Source organism: Apteryx mantelli, chromosome 22 (genome assembly GCF_036417845.1).
Source record: "Apteryx mantelli isolate bAptMan1 chromosome 22, bAptMan1.hap1, whole genome shotgun sequence".
Taxonomy (NCBI): Eukaryota; Metazoa; Chordata; class Aves; order Apterygiformes; family Apterygidae; genus Apteryx; species Apteryx mantelli.
Genome location: NC_089999.1, coordinates 15,554,958 through 15,577,917, shown reverse-complemented (window position 1 = coordinate 15,577,917; position 22,960 = coordinate 15,554,958). Strand labels below are relative to the sequence as shown.

At 52.1% G+C, this 22,960-nt stretch overlaps 2 long non-coding RNA genes across 12 annotated transcripts; both read right to left on the bottom strand.

Moving 5' to 3' along the window:
* Positions 1-4,029: 4,029 nt before the first annotated feature.
* On the bottom strand, positions 4,030-9,931 carry LOC136993945 (uncharacterized). 2 transcript variants are annotated; one of them, XR_010886216.1, is made up of 7 exons: positions 9,810-9,931; positions 9,236-9,399; positions 8,853-9,038; positions 7,571-7,666; positions 7,201-7,389; positions 6,701-6,784; positions 4,030-4,261 (listed from the first exon to the last, which is right to left on the bottom strand). It is a non-coding gene; the product is annotated as an uncharacterized lncRNA (long non-coding RNA). The 2 variants fall into 2 exon arrangements; XR_010886215.1 differs by having other exon boundaries at positions 7,201-7,666.
* A 4,182-nt stretch (positions 9,932-14,113) lies between these two features.
* On the bottom strand, positions 14,114-22,913 carry LOC106500223 (uncharacterized). 10 transcript variants are annotated; one of them, XR_010886217.1, is made up of 7 exons: positions 22,501-22,913; positions 21,518-21,646; positions 21,211-21,364; positions 19,256-19,390; positions 18,891-18,984; positions 14,649-14,729; positions 14,114-14,329 (listed from the first exon to the last, which is right to left on the bottom strand). It is a non-coding gene; the product is annotated as an uncharacterized lncRNA (long non-coding RNA). The 10 variants fall into 10 exon arrangements; XR_001295353.2 differs by having other exon boundaries at positions 21,257-21,364; XR_010886219.1 differs by having other exon boundaries at positions 21,526-21,646.
* Positions 22,914-22,960: the final 47 nt, after the last annotated feature.

Here is a 22,960-nt window from a genome sequence, read left to right as displayed (position 1 = left end):
GGCCAAAAGAAGGCTCAGGGGCACAACAAAGATGTCAGGAGGGGTTCTGAGTGGACTAGATGGATCCTCAGGGGGCTGGGGGGCCACAAGACAGCTTTGGGGCATGACAGAAGCCTTTGGAAGGGTTCCTAAGGGGACTAGAGTGGTGCTGAGGGGTCTAGAGGGACAATGGAGGTCTGTGGGTGGAAAGTGAAAGGCCAAAGGAGGGGGCCAAAGCAGAACAGAGGGCTGCTAAAGGGACTGGAGGGCCGACAGAGGGCTCCAGAGCATGAAGAAGGGCTCCAGAGGGATCCTTGTAATCCTGCAGGATCTAGAGAGAAACAAAGACGACTTAAGGGACAAGAGAACAAATGCAGTGCCCTGGAGCACATCTAAAGGCAAGTGGATAGGTCCTGAGGGAACTAGGGAGCAAATATGAGAGTGCTGGGGAGACAAGGGGCAAAACTGAAGATTCTGGGGCATTAAGTCACCCACCATAAACTTCCTGCTTGGACCCTGTCTCTTACCTCTGAGAAGTTGGCCTTTGCTTTCATTCCACAGGCAACTGTCAGCTGTTGCGTAGTCTTGGCAGACAAGTTGTGCACCACTGCCCAGGCAGTCATGACCCACAACACCACATGCTCAGAAAAGTTCTCAGGAAGTCATGCAGATTCATAACCTGTAGGGCAAAAGCAAATATCTCTTAAGCACAATTTTTAGTTCATCATAGGAGCAATTTTTCTCTCTCTTCTCCACTGTACTGCATCTAACAACACACCTTCCTCATCACCATTTTCCCCTGCTACTTCTACTCTTCTCAGTTGTCCCTGTTGCATCTTAGTCCTCTAAAGCAGCTGTTTCTCATCCACATGTACTTTCATTTCCGGTCACCGATTCCCCTTCCTGTTTGTCCTATAGCAGGCAGCCGAGACACCCTGGTGTTTAGCCACACATCCCTTTTTGTCTGGCCAGCAGCTGAGACAGAGCAGAGGGCAACAAGAAGGGTGGATCTGAACATAGTAGACCTGGGCACTGAGCAACACAGAAGCAGCAGCAAGGCATCAAAGAGATCGCATCTTTGTAAAGAAAATACTTATAGTTCCAGGTCCTTAGAGGCAACTGGGGATTCTCTGTATCTGTGCCCAGGCCTCCTGCAGGCTCTTTCCACACAGTTAAAGGTACCTGAATGCAATGACCTTGGGAGGCAGGGACACAGTGTCCCTGGGGCTGCTGTGGGGTACCTGTGGCTGTTCCAGGGTCTCTCAGGCTGTTCTAGGGTCCTTGGACAGAAACAGTGCTGATCATGTTTCCTTGAGGACTTTCTCTTGTGCTGCATAACAGGACAGCTTCGCACCAAGCCCTCCCAGCACCGCCACTCCTCATAGCTGATGCCTAACTAGCCTCAGTTCTGAGCAAAGCTATGACTACCAGGAGTCCACACAGTCCCTCACGCTCTCCTTGCCCTCCCCATTGCCAAGAGGGACAGCCTCAGCCCTTAGGGACAACCCTGCCTGGTCACACCAGAGATGCAAAACACTTCCTGACCTGTATGAGGGAAAAACTGGGAAATTCCACTGTCCCCGATGACCTATGGGGACTCTCGCATGAGCGACACATGTCCAGTAAGGACCAGACACAGCAGGCCACTGCTGCAGGGCAGAGAAGGCACAGTAACCTGGAACTACAGCTCCTGGCCTGCCACAGAGCACAACGTGAACAGCTGCTGGGAATCCCGCTGACAGAGAACTGCAACTCCTGTCACCTCGAGAGGCGCAACATGATCTCCCAGAAGCCCAGGATGGGAAGACTACACTTCCGGGCATGCCCTGCAGACTAAAACGGCCACCGGGAAAACCATTGCCAAAATACTATAACTCCCAGAATGCCGTGCAGGTTAAACTGGCCGCCCGGAAGCCCAGTACCGGAAGACTACTGCTCCCGGCATGCCGCGCAAAGCAACATGGCCTCCCGGAAGCCCAGTGCCGGAAGACTACTGCTCCCGGCATGCCCGGCGAAAAACAACATGGCCGCCCGGAAGCCCAGTGCCGGAAGACTACTGCTCCCGGCATGCCCGGCGCAAAACAACATGGCCGCCCGGAAGCCCAGTGCCGGAAGACTACTGCTCCCGGCATGCCCGGCGCAAAACAACATGGCCGCCCGGAAGCCCAGTGCCGGAAGACTACTGCTCCCGGCATGCCGCGCAAAGCAATATGGCCGCCCGGAAACCCAGTGCCGGAAGACTACTGCTCCCGGCATGCCGCGCAAAACAACATGGCCGCCCAGGAGCCCAGTGACGGAAGACTACTGCTCCCGGCATGCCGGGGGGGGGGGGTGCAGCGCTCCGTGAAGTTTGACCCTGTGGTGATTCCGTTCCGAAGCGCCCCTATTCCCCCCCCCCCCCCCTCCGCTCGCCCTCGGGACCCGGATACCGCCGCAAAGCCGGGAGCGCGGCCCCGCGATCCCCCACACTGGCCCCGGACTCCCACGACACCGCCGCGAGCGGCCCCGGGTCAGCTCCGACATTGCCCCTGCCCCCCCCCCCCCGATCCTCCACAGGGATTCTCTTGGGAATCCCCCTCCCCGACACGCTCCCGATCTGACCCAGGACCCCACCCCCGCGCTACTCCGACTGCGCAATAAACCCCACCACAGCCCCGCCGCACCTCCTTCTTCCCCCGCCGCACCACCGCAGCCCCGGCGCTCCCCCTTCCTCTCCCCCCCGCCCCGCACCACCACAGCCCCGGCGTACACCCTCCCTCCCCACTCTCCATGGCCCCGGTGCACCGCTCTTCCCCACCACGTCCTCGGCCGGCCCCCACTGCCCGGTGCACCGCCATCCCTGGCCCCAGTGCAGTTTCTCCCGGTCCGGTGCGCCCTGCTTGTGCCGCGTTGCCCGGGACGCACCCGTCCGCCGGGACCCCCGGCACGTGGGGGAACCGCAGCCCCGAGCGCGGACACCCTCGCCCTGCTCACCTCCTCCGCGGTGCAGCCGCTGTGCCCGTCCCAGCGGGCGGTGCTCAGCAGCAGCTCCATTGTCCCAGACCTGCCCCAGCGCAGGCTTTCCCCAACTGCAGCTCTAACCCCAGTGCATGCCCACTGTTGCCATAAGCCCCACCTGGGGCTCATCCCAGCCCCACAGCCAACAGCTGCAGCCCATCAGGAACCAGGGAGGGGGAATGGCCATCAGCCCCATCACAGACAGCTGGGGCTCCCAGGGTAGCAGAGGCACCCCCACTCCTGAGAGCAGCTTGCTGAAAGCTGAAGGGAGACCCCTGGGGTGTATAGAGAGGAAAAGGGAGTATTGAGGGAACAAGAGAACAAATCCAGAGCTGTGGGTGCAACAAAAGTAAAAAAAAAGGCAATGATAGAGCAAACAGAATGACTCTGGGAGCACAAAAGGCAAAGGGAGGGCCCTGGGGCTCACCAAGAAGCACCCAGAAAACTCTGGGACGGGAGAAAACTAAACAGAGAACTTTGTGACATGCTGCAGAGCAAACACAGGGCCCTGGGGCACACCAAAAGGCACACAGGGGGCTTGAGGGCAACCCAAAATGTGAATTGAGGAGTCCTGAGGGCATCAGAGGGTAAACACAAGGCTCTGGGGCAAACCAAAATACAAATGAAGGGCCTTGGTGCACACAAAAGGGGCCATAAGGCACATCACAGGGCTCCAAGCAGCTGATGGGACGGTGCCTGCAGGTTCCCCCCATCCCCATGGAAACTATCTCCCAGCTCCAGGCACGCAGGCCCCATCCCCAGACACACAAGGGACATTGCAAAGTGCTGAAAGCAAATCCAGAAGCAGCTTGGGGACCCCTGGAGGGGCCCTGGCTGCCCCCAGGATGATGGGAAACACCACTGCCCCAAGGTCCAGACAATGCAAGGGAAACTCCCCACAGCCCTGCAAACAGCACTGGGTTCCCTGGGAACCGCAGGGACACCAAAGTATGAGGGACTTGGGGACCAGCTCCCAGCACCACACACAATGTGTAACCTCCTTCCCTGGGCATCATCTTCAGGCAAAGCAACGGCAGGAACCACAGACATAAGTGCAAAGAATAAAGCAACTGTTTATTGTTTTACTGCACAGAAACAACACCTGGGCGTGAGTCTGCCATGCTTCTTCCCCTTATCCTGTGACACCTGAAGAGTCATGACCACACCAGCGTTCATCCATCCGTCAGGGAAGGGTCAGCTCCTGCTGCTGCCCTTGTCATGGCAGGTGTCTGAGTAGCCGACAGCCTACCCCCTCCGCTTTTTCCTTCAGGCATAGGATCCAGCTCTGAGAGTTGAGAGGAAAAGGCCTGATCTTGCCTGCCTGTGCTTCTGCCCTACCCCAGACTAGAGCCCTGCAGGACACTTTCACAGCACTCAGCTCACCCATCACATCGCCAGTCTCGGTGTGATGAGCCTGAGCCACACGAAACCCAGACCCTCAGGTCAGCACACAGAGCTGAACGCGGGGTACGGGGGAAAGTTACAAACCCCAAAGGAGGGTTTGCAGCCTGCTGCTTAGGCTTCAGGGCTTACAGTTTATTATCCAAGGATTTAGCCCTTTTCGTTTATCAGTAAGCTGAAAACCCTGCACCCTAAGTGACAAACTGCAAATCTTGGAATGCAAATGGTTGCCAAGGCTTTAAAATTATGGATGAGGTTGGATTTTAAATTCTGCGCCCTGACTGCTAAATGAGCAAACTGTAAACTCTGACTGATAAAGACTGAGCCCCACAAAATAAAGTAATACACCATAACTCCTGAGTGACAGAACCTCAACAACAAACTAAACAATAAACCTTAAGTGAAAAACTTCAAACCCTCAGCTTTAAGCAAGAAACACCAAAGCACCCATGAGCATGAGAACAGTACAGAGAAGCCATGGGGTTTTGCCCACAGCTTAAGAAGTTTCCCCTTCATTTAGAAGGAAGACACGCACCAGAATCATATTACAGTTGCTGTTTATAGGCTTGGTTTTAGCCATCATTCAAACGCGAGCACGTGCAAGAATCACGCCACAGGACTGCACTAAGCTGCACTTCCACTGAACCTACCTGAAACACCGCTAGCACTAATTCATCTCTGTTACAGACAATTAATATTTTTGGTCCTCTCAGCTCCATGGGCAAACATCCACAGCCAATGACACCAGTAACCACCGAGGGCAAAACCACCTTCCACCTCCCAGCCCTGCTCACATACAGTGCAGCCCCAGGACTTAGCTGTGTCCATGCTGCAAGTCAGAGCTCGTCCTCCATGGATGGCCGCAGATCTCCACAGAGCTCCCAGCTGTGACAATGCTCATTTGACTGCTGGACTATGCTTCAGCCACCTGCAAAGCGGCCAGAACGCTTACTGAGCAGCCAGGCAACTGCACAGCCCTCCTAGAACTACTCCCTAGTCCAAGGCCCGGAATTGTTTCCGCAATTATGACTGACCCTCTGTGTTGCTTCAGTCACCCTCTCTGGCTCCATTTCATTGCAAGGATGTCACAGCAACCCTCGCGTACAGTCAGGCTCGCTCAGGCACCTGGCCACCTCCAGCCTTTGGTAGATGACCCTCTTCAGGGAAACTCCACAGCCAATCTGTCGCTGACAGACACTCTCAGAAAGCATTGTCCAGCCAAGGCAAGATAAAAACTAAGGCCTCCAAAAACTCCAAACTCTGGAGAGACTGAGCTGATGGGAAACTGACTCTGGCCGGGACAGTGACAGGAGGAGGATTTTGCTTCACTCGCTCAGGCTGCCTAGTGGACACCACAAGCGGCCCAAGTCAGACAGACCCTGCTGGAAAGCCCTATGACACGACAGCGTGCCAGAAAGCAGAGTTGAGTGCAGGCCCCTGGAAGAGCAGCAGAGCAAGGCTGATGTAGGGAAGACAACAGCTTGCATAAAGGCAGACCTGACAGAAAAGCGGGCTCGATGCCAGCGCCGCGACCACGATTCGAGCTGCACCGCGCGGCAGCCCTGTCTACACACCGGCGGACAAGACGCAGTAACTGCAGGCCACGCTGACGAGTAGGATAGATGACAACAGCAGCTCCAGATCGCCCTACCATGAGCACCTGTCCTAACACCTGAGTACTTGGAACCTCTGCTGCTCTCTGCCTCCATGACACCTTCCTTCCCCAGGAGCCTCTTCACTGCCTACTACGTCCCCCACTGCATCCCTGGCCCGTTAGTGCCCCCCCACTGCACATCCACAGCCCTCTGCACGTAGAGTCCCTGCAGAGGTGTCTGACATGACCCGAGCCAGGCAGATCGATGGGAGCCCCTGGTCGCTGCTGGCACCGGCCCGAGTGACAGGGAAAGAAAGAGAAGGATGGTGAGCTGGACAGAGGGACAAGAGGCAGAACCGGAAGGATCTGGTCAGCCCAGAACAGCTCTCGCCACACTCCAACCCCACTTGCCTGCCGAGCACGCAGAGCTCTCTGTGCACTGCTGTGCCCAAAGTCCACTTGTGGGCCTGCTTGCCTACAGCTCCAGGGTGCCTGCGTTTGCCAGAGCGAGGGTGTGCGCACAGGTCCAGACTGGGGAGGAACCTTGTGTTCAGTGACGGTATTTTACTGCTCCTTGTGCCTTAGCCCCTTTCAGATGCTTAACCCCAAATTCTCTCAGCCCTTAACGACTTCAGCACGCTCACGGCACCTAGTTTTTCCACATGCTCCAATCTTCCTTGCTCTTTCCTGTCTTGCTCGAAAACCCTCCCAAACCCCGTCTGTACTTACATGCTTTCTTAAAACAGTATCACCGAAATCAACAAAACGGGCTGAGCTGCTCATCTTCAAGTTGCCGGCCCTCAGAACATTAGACTGCAAATGAATCAAACCACCAAGGTCACTGGGAGAGTCTCGTTTTGTAGCTTCCCCCCCTTCTCCCCCCCCCCAAAGCTTTAACGATGGTCCCCTAACCAGGGCAAACGCAGATCATCCCTTAAGCACTGTAACAGTTTTTATTCTGGGGTCCTGAGTTGCTGTTACAGCATTAAGCAGCAAAGCAAGGCAGAGACAGCTGGGGTCACAGCTTACCCATCTAGCCACGAAAATTCTTATTTGAGGCCTCACTGCTTTTTCCAGGTAAACAGACCAAAACAAAGCTCCAAAGAGGCAGGCGAGGCTTCACATGGGCCTTGTGGCCCTGCTAGCAACAGCAATGCTGTAGCAACCGGGCTACCGGTCGCTGTTCCCCCCCTCCTTTGCCGGTCCGTGAATTGCGGCTTATTACTCACAAGTCCGGTAAGGACGTGGCCGACCCTCCTACGGCTGAAGGCTCCTCGTCAGGACCAGGTGGAGAACCTTTCTGCTGGCGTTTCGATTCTCCTGGCTGCTCTTGACATGTGATAACTTACAAAGGGCTGAGGGCGGTAGCCTGTAGTTCTTCACGGCAGCATACAGTTGTTCCCCAATGTTCTAAACGCCTAGGATTAACACAGTTTATAAATACAAAAATACTACTGCTATAGGGTGTAAAGCCAAGCTGAAATTTCCGCAACCAAAGAAAACCTCTTCGCGTCTGACAGAACGAGCCGTGTGCATCAGCGCCTATAGCTCAATGCTAGCAACCCCTCCCGGGCGACGTTCTTCTGGCAGGCTGTGTACCTGAACTCCTCCATCTTGCCTAAGAGTCTCCGTTGGGACATGACGTAACTTTGCCAGCCAGCGCTTGTTGATGGAAGCATAGTAAAATCCATTGCCCTAAAAAAGTATAAAGCAAAGCAAGAACTAAAAAAAACATTCAAAACTCTGCAGAAAATCGTAAGAATCCAAAGTTGTTTATAAGCACAAAAAACAGATCTAATGCACGCCCACAAGCAAGGTAAACGAGAATACGCAAGCCACAAATACCGCCTCCCCCCAGCCTCTGTTTTGGAAGCTATGATGACCATCGGGCTTGCTGCGAAAAGCAAGTTAGACTAAGCAGCTGCTAGAGATTAATCTTTCGGAAACCTTCTGCGTCCACATTTTTGGCACAACTGTGCTCTGTCAATTCAGACACGCATAAGAAGATCCACTTCTTGTAACGCTTGCACAGTAACCCCCCCCCCACCCCGCCCCGCTCGTTAAGATTAGTGCCCCCTGTGCCACTTGGATAGATGATACACTGCTATTTGCTTCCCCGACATTAGCTACTAAAGAGGGAATTGAGCAGATGGGATTGCCTCGGTGCTCTCAAAGGGAAAAGTCTCAAAGACAGTTACAGACCACGTTGCTGCTAAACAGTCTTTCTCGCAGCCGGAGAATTTCTGTCGTGGCCCCAAAGGGGATGTGAGGATGATGCTACTGGCACCCACTTTCCCTTACCACTGTTTTCTAATGGTGCTGCTCCCACGGAGTCAGCAGATGTGGAAAGCATTACTGAAAAAGGCTTGCCTTGCCCTGGGAATTTGAGGGCAGCAGACTTTACGGCCACTTCTTCCAGTCCAGTGAAAGCAGCGCCATGTTCCTTGTTCCGTTCCTGACTCCTTTCCAGTAATTTCCACCACGGTCTGCTGATACCGGCAAAGCTATGTTAACGCTCCTTCCTGGAGGAAATTATATCCTCCTAAAACTGCTCTAAGTTGGAACTGACGAGAAGGAGCCTTAACTCCGCAAGCCTTTAACCTTTCCTCTATCTACTCTCTTCCCATTTCCCCAAGTACCATTGCCAGGCAATTAACCTGGGGGTGCGCTAACCGAGCTTTCCTGAAAGCGATCTCTTAATTTTACTGTTCGGACACTTCTGTCTCTCTGTCTCTTCAGTAACTCTGGCCACTTGACCACCATTCCCCCAAGATAATAGTTTGCTGTCTTGTAGCTCTTAAAGCATGATGCCTCGCAGACACATAAAGTCACACACGGAGAAATACATGTACGTAGCATACTTTTTGTAATGCGTACAGACCTTCAGACCTTATATGTTGGTGATCTATTATTCCGATCGCTATTAGTGGTGATCCTTCCTCGCCAGGAGGAACGGGCTTTCCCTTTTTGGGCGATGCAGACAGCTCTCAGTTGGTTCCGTTTGATTTCATTACTTCAGCTTGCTTACATTTTTCTGGTCTCTTCAACTTCAGCCATGGCAATTAATCTAAAAATTAAATATGACATCTTTCCCTTTCTACATACACACGGATGATAACAAAACAAAATAGAAACAACCAAAGCAAAACTAAGACAGATACAGCGAACAATATCCATGGGGTAGGAACGGGTTACTTAGTCCTCAGTGCTGCCTCCGGGAGGCCGAAATAACTAACAGTCATTATCAAGAGTTACTTTAGTTACCCATGCCAGAACACCTCCTTCTGAAGCAGTTTCTGGTGCTATCAAGGGTCCACTAAACTGCATTTTTGCTTCCTTGTTTCATCCCGTCCCTTCGGTATTAATCACCAAAAAACTGCTTGTCCAGCTTTTCTCTTTGTCAGCATTTGCTATCATTGGTTCCACCTCTGTAACAAAGAAAGAAAATTGCATTTCACTTTCAATGGAACACTTTGATTTATGCACGTTCTTTTTCTCTTTCCCATGGGCTTTGTTTTTTCCTTCTTTTTTCTTCCTTTTCTCAAAAAAAAGGTCTTAATACACCACTTTGCATCATACATTACAGGGTAAACTGTTTGGAAACACTACATACAGCAATTCGGGCTAGGTTATTAGGCAGGCAGGCGCATCACCTAATACTTAGCTACGCCATCTTCCACGAAACCTGATTTTTATTCCGCTTTGGTATTATTTTTACTGTTCAGTATCCTTTCTCAAATCCTTGTACACACATGCTTAACCAACAAGTCTCTCAGTCTTTAACTACGTGGAAGAATGACAGCACTTGATTTGTCTGTCTCTCTTTCAAACCTATTACCTTTTTGATAGAGCTCCTAGATTCCTCTTATGCTCGGATGCTGGCCTCACAGGTGATGACCAAAATGAACAACTGGATCACTAGGTTGAGCTATGTCTCTTCAAGATGTCCCCCTTCGGTGGACTACCCTGCCAAACAAACCAAGAAGACTGATGAGGCCGTGAGGGTATCAGATCTTTGGACCGCTTCTCCAAGGCTTTCCGGGTGATTGATGTAACAGCTTCTCTTCGCATTACTCAAAGCCACGTTCATCTATTACCTAAGACTAAACTGTTTCTATTTTAAGAGGGGATTGCTGTTTGTTGAAACTTTACACATAGTCCATAACCCGCTACACATCATCTCTAGTCCCTTCTGCTTTCACAACACTTTTGGTAATTCAAGGTGGGAATTAAGAGCACCCGCTGTCCTATGGGCTGGAGTGAGTCATTTCTCCTGCTCTGAGGAGGTGCCTAAAAGCCATGCTGTTTTCTGTAGTAGCATCATTGGGGCTTCCCGTAGCCCACCAGCATTCTCTTAGGCTCTTCCTGAGCCCTGTATTTTTTTAAGGTTATTCCTTAGCCTGCAATTTTATGTTAATGTTCTCCTTAAGCACTGTGCACAGCACAATTATCCCAGACTAGCCGCACTAACAGAGTCCTCTTGCACGCACATAGGCTTCTAAGAGGTGGCTCAGAAGAAAAGACAGAAAAGTCTGTTTGTCATCTGTGTACCCACTCGTCAACATTCTTCACCGAGAAGTGCTGTAAATTCCCTTTTCTCTAAAGTGGAACTGAGTCAATGGGGAGACACAAATCACCCCCATATTTATTAGAACACCTCACTGCTGTGGGCACTGGGTCTGGGAGTGGTTTTAGGATCACTTGGGGCTTTGGGACATCAGGCTGCTGTGCCACTGCTGCAGACATCCAGACCCCTGTGCAGCATACGTGCAGCTGCCCTCTGCCTGGGGAGACGTCAGAGGCAATGGAGGTCCCGTCACCACATACTGCACTGGGGAAGCCCATGGCTTTGGGGCAGCTGGACAGGAGGGCGCAGGGCTCAGCAGGGTTTTCAGTCAGTCAGTGCCTGTGTTGGCTGGCGCCCACACTCTGTGCCTGGGGGTGGGGGAGGCTCTGGGTGCCTGGGAGTGTCATTCTTCTATCCCTCTTCTTGCTTGCCTAGCCACAACTCTCAAGGAAATAACCTAGGCCTGCACTAATCGTACCTGACTCAAAGTGACACTCAAGCTGCTCGGTCCAGAAGTTTTAAACCTCCTCGTGACTTACCAGCACTCTTGGGCGTGCCTGCCACAACAGGAGCCGTCCTCCCGTGGACCCCGCGCCACAAGCCCGCTCCGGGGCCCGCCTGCCTCCCCGCTCCTCCGGGCCGCATCCGCAGGGGCGAGCACGCGCCCTGGCCCGCGCTGCGGAGGAACCGGGGCCCTAAAGGCGACACACGGAACAGGCAAAGTCAGATCCTCGCTCCAGCACACCCTGCCCCGCGCTCGCGGCGCCGAGCCGGGCCCCAGCCCCCCCCCCTCGCCCCGCACCGCCACCTCCACGCACCGACTGCCGCAGCGGGCAGGACACAGCCCGACGTCCCCCGCTCGCCTCACCGGGGCCCCCAGATCCTCGACTCCGGGCGGCCTCGGCCCTCAACTCGCCGCCGCCGAAGGAAAACGCTGACCCTGCTCGCCGCCATGCTGCTCTCCTCCGCCGCGCAAGCGCTGCCCGCCGCGCATGCGCCGGCTACGGACCATCTCGAGAGAGAGGGGACGGGGAGAGAGGCGAGACCCGCAATGGCGCCCTCACGTGCTCGCGGTGCGGCGCTGCAGCCGGCCGGCTCACACGTGCGAACCGCAGCCCGCCGCGGACCCGCGGGGCTCCCACCGAGCAGCGAGCGCCCCCAGGCTGCCCCTGCCCCTGCCCCTGCCCGAGAGAGCGGCGGGGATCAGCGAGCAGGCTCTGGTGCTGCCCCGGTGAGAGGGCACCGCGGAGCAGCTCCGAGACGGCACCACCCGTCCCCGCGACACCAGGAAGCACCGATAAGGAACAGCTTTCTGCGCTACCGGTCTACGAGCATCGGGGAGGGGCGACGAGCACGGCCCATTCGCTTACCCGTTACCGAAGCGGCGGAGAGTAGCGGCGAACACAGCGACCGGCACCACGCGCGTGCGCGCCGGCTGGCTGCAGTATTCTCTGTACGCGGGGGAGGGCAGTGGTGGCTGCAGTATTGGCGTGTCGACACCCGAGGGCAGCAGTGAGCAGGGGAAAACCAGTGCGCATGCGTGCGATTTACGGGTGCAATACTGCCTGTTAGACACGCGAAGGTAGCGGTGCGCGCGCGTTTCGTGTGCCAGAAAACTACACCTCCCAGCATGCCGTGCAGATTAACAGGGCAGCCCGGAAGTCCAGTGGCGGAAGACTACTGCTCCCGGCATGCCGCGCAAAGCAACATGCCGTCCGGAAGTCCAGTGCCGGAAGACTACTGCTCCCGGCATGTCGCGCAAAGCACCATGGCCGTCCGGAAGTCCAGTGCCGGAAGACTACTGCTCCCGGCATGCCGCGCAAAGGCAACATGGCCGTCCGGAAGTCCAGTGCCGGAAGACTACTGCTCCCGGCATGCCGCGCAAAGCAACATGGCCGTCCGGAAGTCCAGTGGCGGAAGACTACTGCTCCCGGCATGCCGCGCAAAGCAACATGGCCGTCCGGAAGTCCAGTGGCGGAAGACTACTGCTCCCGGCATGCCGCGCAAAGCAACATGGCCGTCCGGAAGTCCAGTGCCGGAAGACTACTGCTCCCGGCATGCAGCGCAACGCAACATACCCCCCCCCGGAAGCCCAGTGCCGGAAGACTACTGTTCCCGGCATGCCCGGGGGGGCGGGGTGCCGCAGCGCTCTGTGGGGTTTGTGGCGTTCGCTCTGTGGCGATTGCGTTCCGGCCCGCCCCTCTTCCCGCCGCACGCCCGCCCTCAGGACCTGGATACCGCCGCATAGCTCGGAGCGCGGCCCCGCGATCCCCGACACCGGTCCGGGACTCCCCCGACACTGTCCACGGAGGGACTGATTTTTTTCTAACGCGACGGCAGCTGCGAGCACGGCGGGAAGCAGTGCGCGTGTTGCGGGTGCAGTACTGAGTTTTCGACACGCGAGGGCAGCAGGGAATCACGACAGAGCGCAGTGCGCATGCGCGTTCCCCGCTGGTTGCCGTTCTGCTTTTTCGCCACTCGAGGGCAGCAGTGAGCAATGTTAAGCCAGTGCGCATGCGCGAGCCACTCTGTGCAGTACCTGCCTGTCATGACCTGAGGGCAGCGGTGAGCGCGGCTGTGAACTACTGCGCATGCACGCGGTCCCTCTGCGGTGCCGGCTGGTCGTCATCCATGGACAGCAATGAACGTACCGCGCATGCGTTGTTCACCTGGCTGCAGTACTGATTTGTAATCAGGCGAGGGCAGCACTGAGCCGCGTTACATCCATTCTGGGCTCTCACGGAAGAGCAACACAATACTTTTTGTATACGCAGGTCGTGGCTGCAGTACTGGTGTGTGGACACCCGAGAGCAGCAGTGAGCGCGGGAAAACCAGTGCGCATGCGAGCGCCTTACCGGTGCAATATTGCCTACTGGACAGGCGAGGGCAGTAGTGAGCACGGCAGGACGCAGTGCGCATGCACGCGCGTTCCAGGTGCAGCACCGCACTAGATTGTCATGACTCGAGGGCAGTAGTGAACAGTTCGGCCTCAATGCGCATGCGCAATCCCGATAGGTGCAGTACGGGCCCGTCACCGCCAAGGGCCGCAGTGAGGTCGGCGCCCTCCGTGCGCATGCGTGAGCCCGCTCGCGGCAAGGCTGGGCATCCCGTGCCGACCCGGGCTTCCCGCACGCCCGATCCATCCATCTGTGCCTCCCCGACCCTTTGGTACCTCCCCGCTGGGCTCCTCTGTCCTGCAGAAGGAGACGATGGTGCAGACCTCACACGCACTCTGTGTCGCGGAGACTGTGGCAGCCCCAGGCACAGCAGTGCCGACTGGTGTCGGCAGCACCTGGGAGCAGCGCTCCGGGCAAGCAGGCGGAGCAGGCCGTGGGGGCAGTGTGGCTGACAGTCGCCTGCAGTCAGGGGAAGGACCCCGCCGGGGCTTGCCTGCTGTTCATAGTTTTATGGCAAGCATGCTTACAGCCGCTTCCATCTAGCTGGGGAAAACAGCGTCATGTCCCTTGTTCCAGCTCTGCTCCTGACTCCTTTCCGGTAACTCCCATTGCAGTCTGCTGCTACCAGAAAAGTCATGGATACACCGCTATAAGAAATGCCACCCTCTTACTCAGGACTGATGGGAAGGACCCTTTATTTCACACAAAGCTTTAACCTTTCTTCTGTCAGCTTTCTGTTTCCCCAGATACAGTACCCATATAACGATCTTGGGGGTTGCACTACTCCTCCCATCAGGATTCTCTTCCTCTTTCTCCACTCTCTAGGGAATCTCAGTAGCTAGTCCTCCTCTTCCTGTTTTGGCATGACTGGAACATTGGGCTATCAGCCGCTTCCTGCAACAATACATTAGCGTTAGAAGCACATCCACCATGCTCTTTGATATTAGGTCAGAAAGGTGTTTCCTTTACTTTGGTTAAAAAAAAAAAAAAAAAAGTCATTCTTGGGAAGAACATATGTATACCAACAAGCACCACACGAGGGAGGTCGTGCACAATGAAAACACAATCTTTGTTTTACGCTCAGTTATAAAGGTAAGACAGTTAAGACAAATGCCACATAAACAGATCAAAAGTTTTTTTCAAAGAGCACAAATGACAACTGGAAATAGCAGCCTCTGAGACAGACAGGAACCCGTAACCAGCCAGTACTTACATTCGGTTCAAAAACCTGAACGATGCACAGCAGCGCATACAATAGGCTGAAACAGTGCGAGGGGATTCCCCTCTCTTCTCCCTAGACAAGGAAGCTAAATTAATATTAGTTTCATTCAAAAACCAGAAGAATAATTTTGTCGAGTCCAGCTGTTTCCACCTTTCCACTTGGAGGCAAAATGGCCCTCAATTGTTTAATGATGTTGCCATGGAAGCAACTGCCCCAGCAGATTTTAGCATCTCCGTTATTGAACATTTTCAATAACTGACAACACCAATGCAGGGAATGGTTTTACTATCCCACTTCAAGATGTGAAGAATTTTCAAGAAGACAGCTACCCCAATTCCTTTTCCTGGGTGCTCCAGTTCTCTCAAACATCTAGCCCAACATCCTTGTTAGAAACTCATTAGCTATGCGCAGCTTTTGTGGTATATTCACTTTATATTTGCACAAAAAGGTAGTATTTCAATAACAGCTGTGATAATAATGACTTTGCATTCTATAACTGCGTGCCAAGGTGCAACTTCAGCCCTGGAAATTGGAGACATTTCCGCTCTTCATTTCCCTTGCTGAAACTCTTAGGTTTCCAGACTATATGTATTTTTAAGCAGGAAAAAAAAGAATGGCATGCTTAGCTGGGAAACTCAACACATGGGCAGTCTTTTTTGCCTGCATCAATATGTTTTGAAAAGCACTACTCAATAGCTTTGCAGCTAGTAGGGAGTCTTTGATTTCTGTAATCAGTATTACAAGCTACTGATGCTTCCGTTTACTTGTCTTTGGGGTGTCAGTGGGGTCTAGTTTTAGGTGCTTCCCCCCTCCACCTTTCCTTCCATGCTTCTCCCCCTTTTTTCAAAGATGTATTTGCAAAGAAAAAGAAACATACTAAGTCTGGACTTTAAGTGCTACAAGAATAATCGTATCATTCTAATAAAATCATTTGAATTCCCAGTATTTATATATGGGACAAACTGGTCTCAAAAACTTTAGGACTATGTGAATAAGTTCAGTTCTAAATTGAACTCTACAGTGCCAGTACTAATTTGCCGCCATTACCTCATCTGATCCCTCATTATTTTTAAGTGCCTCATGCTACACACAGATGCTGTACATTGTATATTCAAACCACTTATGCTAGAAGCTTGTTTGGGCAAAACTTCCATTCAAACAATCCAAGATGCTCTACAGACATAACTACCCACAGGCTACTTAAAGAAAAAAAAAATATACTACTTAATGAGACAATTTTCAACCACTAAACAGATAATGGTCTTAGTTCCTTAGGACTTTCAACCTCACACCTTTATGATTGTTACACAAAGTAAATAGCCAGAAGAGCTGCATGATTTCCTTGATGGTCTGCCCAGTTTTTAGGATTAAACAAATAAAGGATGTTTTCAGAGAGTATGCCTACCGCACAAGAGCATGAAAATATCAGCACTCTTGACTATCTTTTGTAGTCCTGCAGGCAACAGGCTAAGAAAGCTTGTTCAGTTTCTAAAATATGTGGACTTTATGAGCAGTGATCACAGCCTAAAGGCTATTACTATGTGAAAAAGACTAATGGCTTGATCACCTATGTACCACTTACCTGGCTTGATTACTACAGGTATTAGCAATGAAAGTACACAGCTTTTAAAAAATGCCAAATACTGTATTCTAAATTTTCAGCAGCTCCTCAGAATTGTCATTACTTTTGATTGTTAGCCACATTCTTGCAACCAAGATGCAAGAACTTTTAGACAACAAAATGTTTTTCCTTCAAGTCAGAACTTTCTGCTCCCAAGCCTTAAAGAGACACTATTGTCTGGTAAAACTTGTACTACACCCTACAGCAAATGACAAGATGCTTTCTCCAGAGCGTCTGACCACTGTATTCCCTTCACTGCAGGTTTTTCTTAGTATCATGGTCCATTCAATAAGCAAAATGGTACAATCAATGTTTTAATCTGCTCTAAATGCTTTTGTAGAAGAAAACATCAAAATGAGGTATTACAGCATTTAGTCTTCACTACACATGCTACCCCAGTACCATGGACTTATTTTAAAACATCAGTAATGTCCACTTTTCACAATAACATTTAAGGAAGGAATAAACACTTGATCTCAAGTATGACTGCTCTTAAAAAGCTATGGCAATGGCTCTAGTTAACAAACCTAGACAAGCCATTACCCACTCTGATACTTTGGCTCTCGGTGCTTTCAACACATGTTGTCAAAAATGTCTTTTTTACTTCCTACTGATAGCGCCTCCCCAGCCACTCCTGCAAACATATCATAGATGAGATTTAAAAGGTAGAAATTCTGTACAACCCTGAACTGTCAAAGGCATTGCAAGACTAAAACTGCTGCAAGAAAAATGGATTTTCACAGAAGCCACAGACCTTTTCACACAGTCATAGAGGTATTTAGATATTAATTGCTATCAGTGTCAAAGGAAATAAGGCATCTAATTACCTTTGGAGCTGTGGGCTCATGCAATTTCAAAATGACAGAAATGGATAGCCAATCCTCACTCTGCTCCACATAAGATAACACATTTTCTTTATTCTCTGCAAACAACCATTCTAACACTTCTCTGGCATGACCGTGTGTTATTGCAGACATACTGTGAAACCTCCGCAGGACCTGAGGAAAGGTTTTTCTCTAAACGTGAAAGCCAGTCTGTAAACTGATTTTCTTTAGTAAAGGCAAAGAAACAGTTAGCTCTGTAACTCACAGCTGCTTGTTGTCTTCTAGTGACTTACCAACACCCTTGGGCATGCAAGCTACAGAAGAGCTATCCCCCCTGAGGGATACCATGCCAAAATCCTGCTTGAGAGCCAGCCCACCTCCCTACACCTCCAGGCCGTCTGCATCCGCAAGAGCAAGGACGCACATACAAGCCTGCTTTGGAGAGGAACCTCAGCCCTAAAGGCAAGAGGGACAGTGGGGCCAAAGAGATGGATGAAAAGGGAAAAAGAGGGATGGAGAGATGCACAAAGGATTGGGGAGGGGGGTAAAGAGAGAAATGGAATGGGAGAGAGGGATGTAGAGCCAGATAAAGGAATGGAGAGAGAAAGAGAGGGATGGGGAGCCAGACAAAAGGCCAGTGGGCCAAAACAGTAGGACAAGGATTAAAAGAGAAGGATGGGGAGCCAGAGAGGGAGTGGAAGAGAAGAGGGACAGAGTGTCTGTGAGAGGGATGGGGGGCCAGACAGAGGGAGGGGAGAGGAAGATAACAATAGAGAACTGGACAGGGGATGGTAGAGAAAGAAGATGGAGATGCAGACAGAGAAACAGGGAGTCCGATGAAGAGAAAACAGGGATGGGGAGCTGGACAATGGGAAGGAAGAGACAGGGACGGAGAGTCAGACAGAGGGATGGAAAAAGAAAGAGATGGACAGGCAGACAAAGTTGGGGAGGTGGACAGAGGGATGGGGAGCAGAGGAGAGGGAAGAGGGACAGAATGGGAAAAAAGAAGAAATGGAGAGGTGGACAGAGGCATGGTGAGAGAAAGACAGAGATGGGGAGCCAGAGAGAGTGACGGAGAGTGAAAGAAAGGAAAAGACAGATATGGAGGCAGACAGAACAATGGGGGCTGGACAGAGAAAGATGGAGAGCTGGATAGAGGGATGCGCAGAGGAAGAGAGGGGTGGGAGCAGAATGGACAGGGAGCAGAGAGGAAAAGAGTAATGCAGAGCTAGACAGAGGGACAGGGAGCTGAAAGAGGGATAGGAAGTAGAAGACAGGAGAAGAGAGATGGAGAGGCAGACAGAGAGGTGGAGATAGGAAAAGAGAGACAGGTAGCCAGGCAGAGCAACAGGTAGTCAGACAGAGTGCTGAGGAGAGAAAGAGAAGGATGGAGAGCCAGACAGAGGGACAGAGAGTGGAATAGAGGAATAGAAAAAAAGAGAGAGATGGAGGACTACACAGAAGGACGGGGAGCTGGACAGACAGATGGAAAGAGAAAGACAGGGTCAGATGGCTGTACAGAGGGACCCATCACAGAAGAGTGGAAAAGAGGAATGTAGAGGTGGACAGAGAAATAGAGAAGAAAAGTGGCAGGGAGCCTCCTCGTGTGTGCTCCCTTGTTTCATGCAATTCATTAGATATTATTCACAGAAACCCACTCACTGATCTCTCTTTGTTATCTGTCAGCATTTGCTATCACTGGTTCCACCTCTATAACAAACAGATATATTTTGCATTTTATTTTAAATGAGATGCTGTTAAATTTGTGTGTGGTCTTTTTCTCCTTACCATGTTCCTTTTCTTTCTTTTCTTTTTTTTTTTCCTTCTTTTCCTTAAAGGGAAGGTCTTAATACACCATTTGTCATCATGCAGGGTAAACTTTCTGGAATCATTAAATATAGTGGTTAAGCTTTGGTTAGCTGTAAAAAAAACCAGCAAGCTTTAGTCTCTTAGACAGGTAGGAACATCCCTTAATACTCACCTATACCATATTCCCTAAAACAGTATTTTTATTCTGGTTCAATGTTATTCTACTGTTTTGTACTCCTTCTCAAGCCTTTGTATACACATATTTAACCCACAATTCTCTCAGTCTTTAACTACACAGAAAAGTAATAGCATTTACTTGCTCTCCTCTGTTTCAAACTTATTACCTTTTTTGATACACTTCCTAGATTCCTTCTGTACTTGGATGCTTGCCTCAAAGAAGATGAAGTTGACTGAAATGAATGACTGTATCACTAGGTCTAGCTACTGCTCTTCAAGTTGTCCTCCTTCAGAAGACTACCCTGCAAAACATAACAAACCAAAAAGACTGTTGAGGTCATTAGGATATCATATTTTCAGAGCACTTCTCCAAAGTTTTAAGTGTGACTAACGGAACAACTTCCTTCACATTGCTCAAAGCTACATACATCTATTACTTAAGCCTATCTGCCTTTTTTCTTTTTTTTTTGCAGGGAGGGCGGAGGGGGGAACCACTGTTCTTACTTTATATATCTCTTTACATAATTTGCTGTGCCACTCAGCCAGACATCTCTAAATCCTTCTGCTTTTTGGTAATTAAAGGTGGTAACTAATAGCACCTGTTGTCCTATAGGCTGGAGTAACACATTCTCCTTCCCTGAGGATGTGACTGAAACCCATGCTGTTTTCTGCAGCATGACTAGGACTTCCCTTAGCCCTTCAGTGTTCTCTTTGGCTTTTCCTGAGCCTTTTATTTTTTTAGGCTATTCCTTAGCCTGAAATTTTATCTTAATGTTCTCCTTTACTATTGTGCACAATGCTGTTATCCCAGACTGGAGAAAGAAGTCTGGCAGGCATCTATGTCTCCACCCATCATATTCTTCACCAAAAGATGCCATAAATTCCTTTTTCTATAAATGGGGACTGAGTTATGGGGGAGACAGAGATCACACTCAGTATTTATCAGAACACCTTTTATAAATTAATCAGTTATTAATAAAATCAAGCTATTATTAACAATAGCAGAAATCTACTCACACAACATATCACGCTGGTGGGAGATCTGGGACAAGATTTGGGGGGCCTGAGTTTGGGGGTGTTTTGGGTCTGTAGGGTTGCTGCAGTCCTGCTGCAAGCAGCAAAGAGGATCCCTGCATGGTGTGAAGTTGGCAGGAGCCACATTGACATCCAGCAGCGCCAGTGTCACAGCCTAGCAGGTTGCAGGACCACCTGGCTGGGCATCACTCTTTCCCCTAACTGATTCTAATAAAATGTTTGCTAAGAGAGAATAACATGTATTCAAGGATTAGACTGCTGCCATTGAGGCAACATTTGGTGGGGGGGTTGCAGCAGGGTTTGGCCGTGATATTAGGGTTGTTTCAGGCTTTGGGACATGGGTTGGGAGAGGTTCTGGAGTCAGTGATGGTGCTGGGGCAGAGTTTGGAGGCATTTTGAAGTCTCTTGGGGCAAGGTCTGGGGGTCACTGGGGCTTTGGGGAAGGATTTATGGGTGGTTTAGGGGCTCTAGGGGGTTGGATTGGGAGGGACCTCCACAGGGCCCTCAGTGGTGGGAGGGTTTGTGGAGTGGAAGGAGGGGAGTTATAGACAGAGGGTCAGGCAGGGTTCCTATCCAAGAGGTGTGCTGAGTGCATATGGGTGCTGGTGCTGCATGTGGCTGTTGGCCTTTCAAGAGCAGCCATGGGGGACCACAGAGGAAGAGGTATCGAGCAATTTTTTGGGGACCCTGGAGAAGGCATCAGAGACCTTGCCAAGGACCCTCTGTCCCAGAAGGGCCCTGGAGGACCCCCATGTTCCAGAGGAGGAAGAGGCAGCATTAGGCTGCTGCACCAGTGCTGGAGACATCCGGACCCTGTGCAGTGCATGGGTTCCTGGGGAGACATTAGAGATGATGTGGAACCCAGTGCCATGTATGGGATTCGGGAGCCCCATGGCTTTGGGGCAGCTGTACAAAGTGAGCAAGGCTTGGGGAGGCTCAGTAGGACTTTGATCACCTGGCACCCATGTTAGTTGGATGCTAGTCTGTGCCCAGGGATGTCTTCCTTCTCTCAGACTTCTTCTTTCTCCAATTACAATTCTTAAGTAACTAACCTGGGGCTGTATTAATTATGCCTGACCCAACTGACCTTACTTCTTTTCGGTCCATTGATTTTAAACTGCCTTGTGACTAACCAGCACACTTGGGCATGCTTTGCTTGTCAAAATCCTGCTGCAGGGCCTCCCTGCCAATCCAGGCTGCATCCACAGTAATCCAGCCCCTGCTGGGGAGGAACCTGGGACCTAAAGGCAAAACAAGGCACAGGGAAAGTCAAACCCGCGCTCCTGGCAGACTCTGTCCCAGGCTCCCAGTGAAGATCAGTGCCAGGTCCAACCACGCCCCTCCGTTCCATTCCCTCCCCCCCACACACACACATACACACTTCCTTTACCCACATCTTCACCTCCAGGCAGCAACAGGCTCCAGCAAAGAGGACACATCCTAACACCCATGGCCACTCCAAGGGATGGGCTTGCCCAGCTGGGAACCCCCAGGCTCTCAGCGCCAGGTGACCTCTGGGAATCCTGAGAAAACCAGAGGGACAAACACAGGGCTCTGGGTTGCACTAGAAAGGAAATGGATGGCCTGAGAAAACAGCAAAGGCAAATTCGGGGACCTAGGACAGACAGCAGCAATGATATGGAACAACCCCTGGAGGCAGCTGACAAATCCCTCACTCTTATCAAAGGCTAGTGCACAGAAATTCTCTCTTCTCACTCTGGTACCCCAGTGCATACAAGCAACAGAGCCAGCCAAAGACCTCCCCAAATAAAATAATTCACATAATTCAAGGGTGTCACCCACCTGCTCTGCCACTTCTCTTAGAAGAAGACAGAAGCTGCTGTAGTCTGTGAGCTCTGCTGAGCCATCAGCACCTTGATGCTTTGGCACTCCCCAGCTGCCTCGAAGGCAGAATGCAGAAATGCCTAGCCACCTCTACAGCCACAGTCTCCACTTGGCCCCTCACCCACCCTTCACCCCTGAACGAGAACAACCACTTGAAAGAGAATCCCACTCCACCCAGCATCACAGTGGTATGTAAGCAAACTATACCAGAACAGGCACCCAATCCCTCTGCTACTGGGCATCCACACCCTCCTCACTCAGTGGCCTACACTTCCCACAGAAACACAGCCCAGCAAACAACTGCCCCTTCTTCTCCTCGCCAGCCCCACTCTCCCTCCGGTTTCTTCACAGCAGTCCTTTGCTGCCTTTACTCCCTGCCAGGCCTTCCCCTCCCCAGAAAATCCTCTCCTTAAGCATCGGGGCCAAGCCTCCAGTCCCACCCCCACCCCACCCAGAAAACAATCAGGAGCGAGCCCGGACAGCCCAGCAGCGGTACCGAAAACGCAACAAAAAAGCAAATAGATCAGCGTACGGAAAGGCCAGCCGGACTCGGGAGCAGCTAAGAGGAACTGGGCGCAAAGCGGAGACCTGGGCCGCGGCCGGCGGAGCGGAGCGGGGCGGAGCGGATTCACAGCGCCGGCCATCCAGTCGCGAGCTGCACGGCGCGAGAAATCGCCCTCCGCGCTCCGTCGCCAAGGGGTAAGAGCCGGCGGTCGCTACGCCTCAGCCATCGCGGCCGGGTCGGGCCGGGCCGGGCCGGGCCGGAAGGAGAGCGGCGCTCCTCCGTCCGCACACGGCGCGGAGCAGTGAGGAGGCGGGAGGGAGGAAAGGAGGGAGGAGACGATCGCCACCGCCACGCAGAAGGTGACCGGGTGCCGTGGCCGCCCTGCACCGCGCGGCAGGGCGCTGCGAGCCGACCGGAACCTCCCCGTCGGAGCACCTCATTCCCCGGCACGCGGCGCGGCGTGACGCACGGGTCGGGCGACGTCATT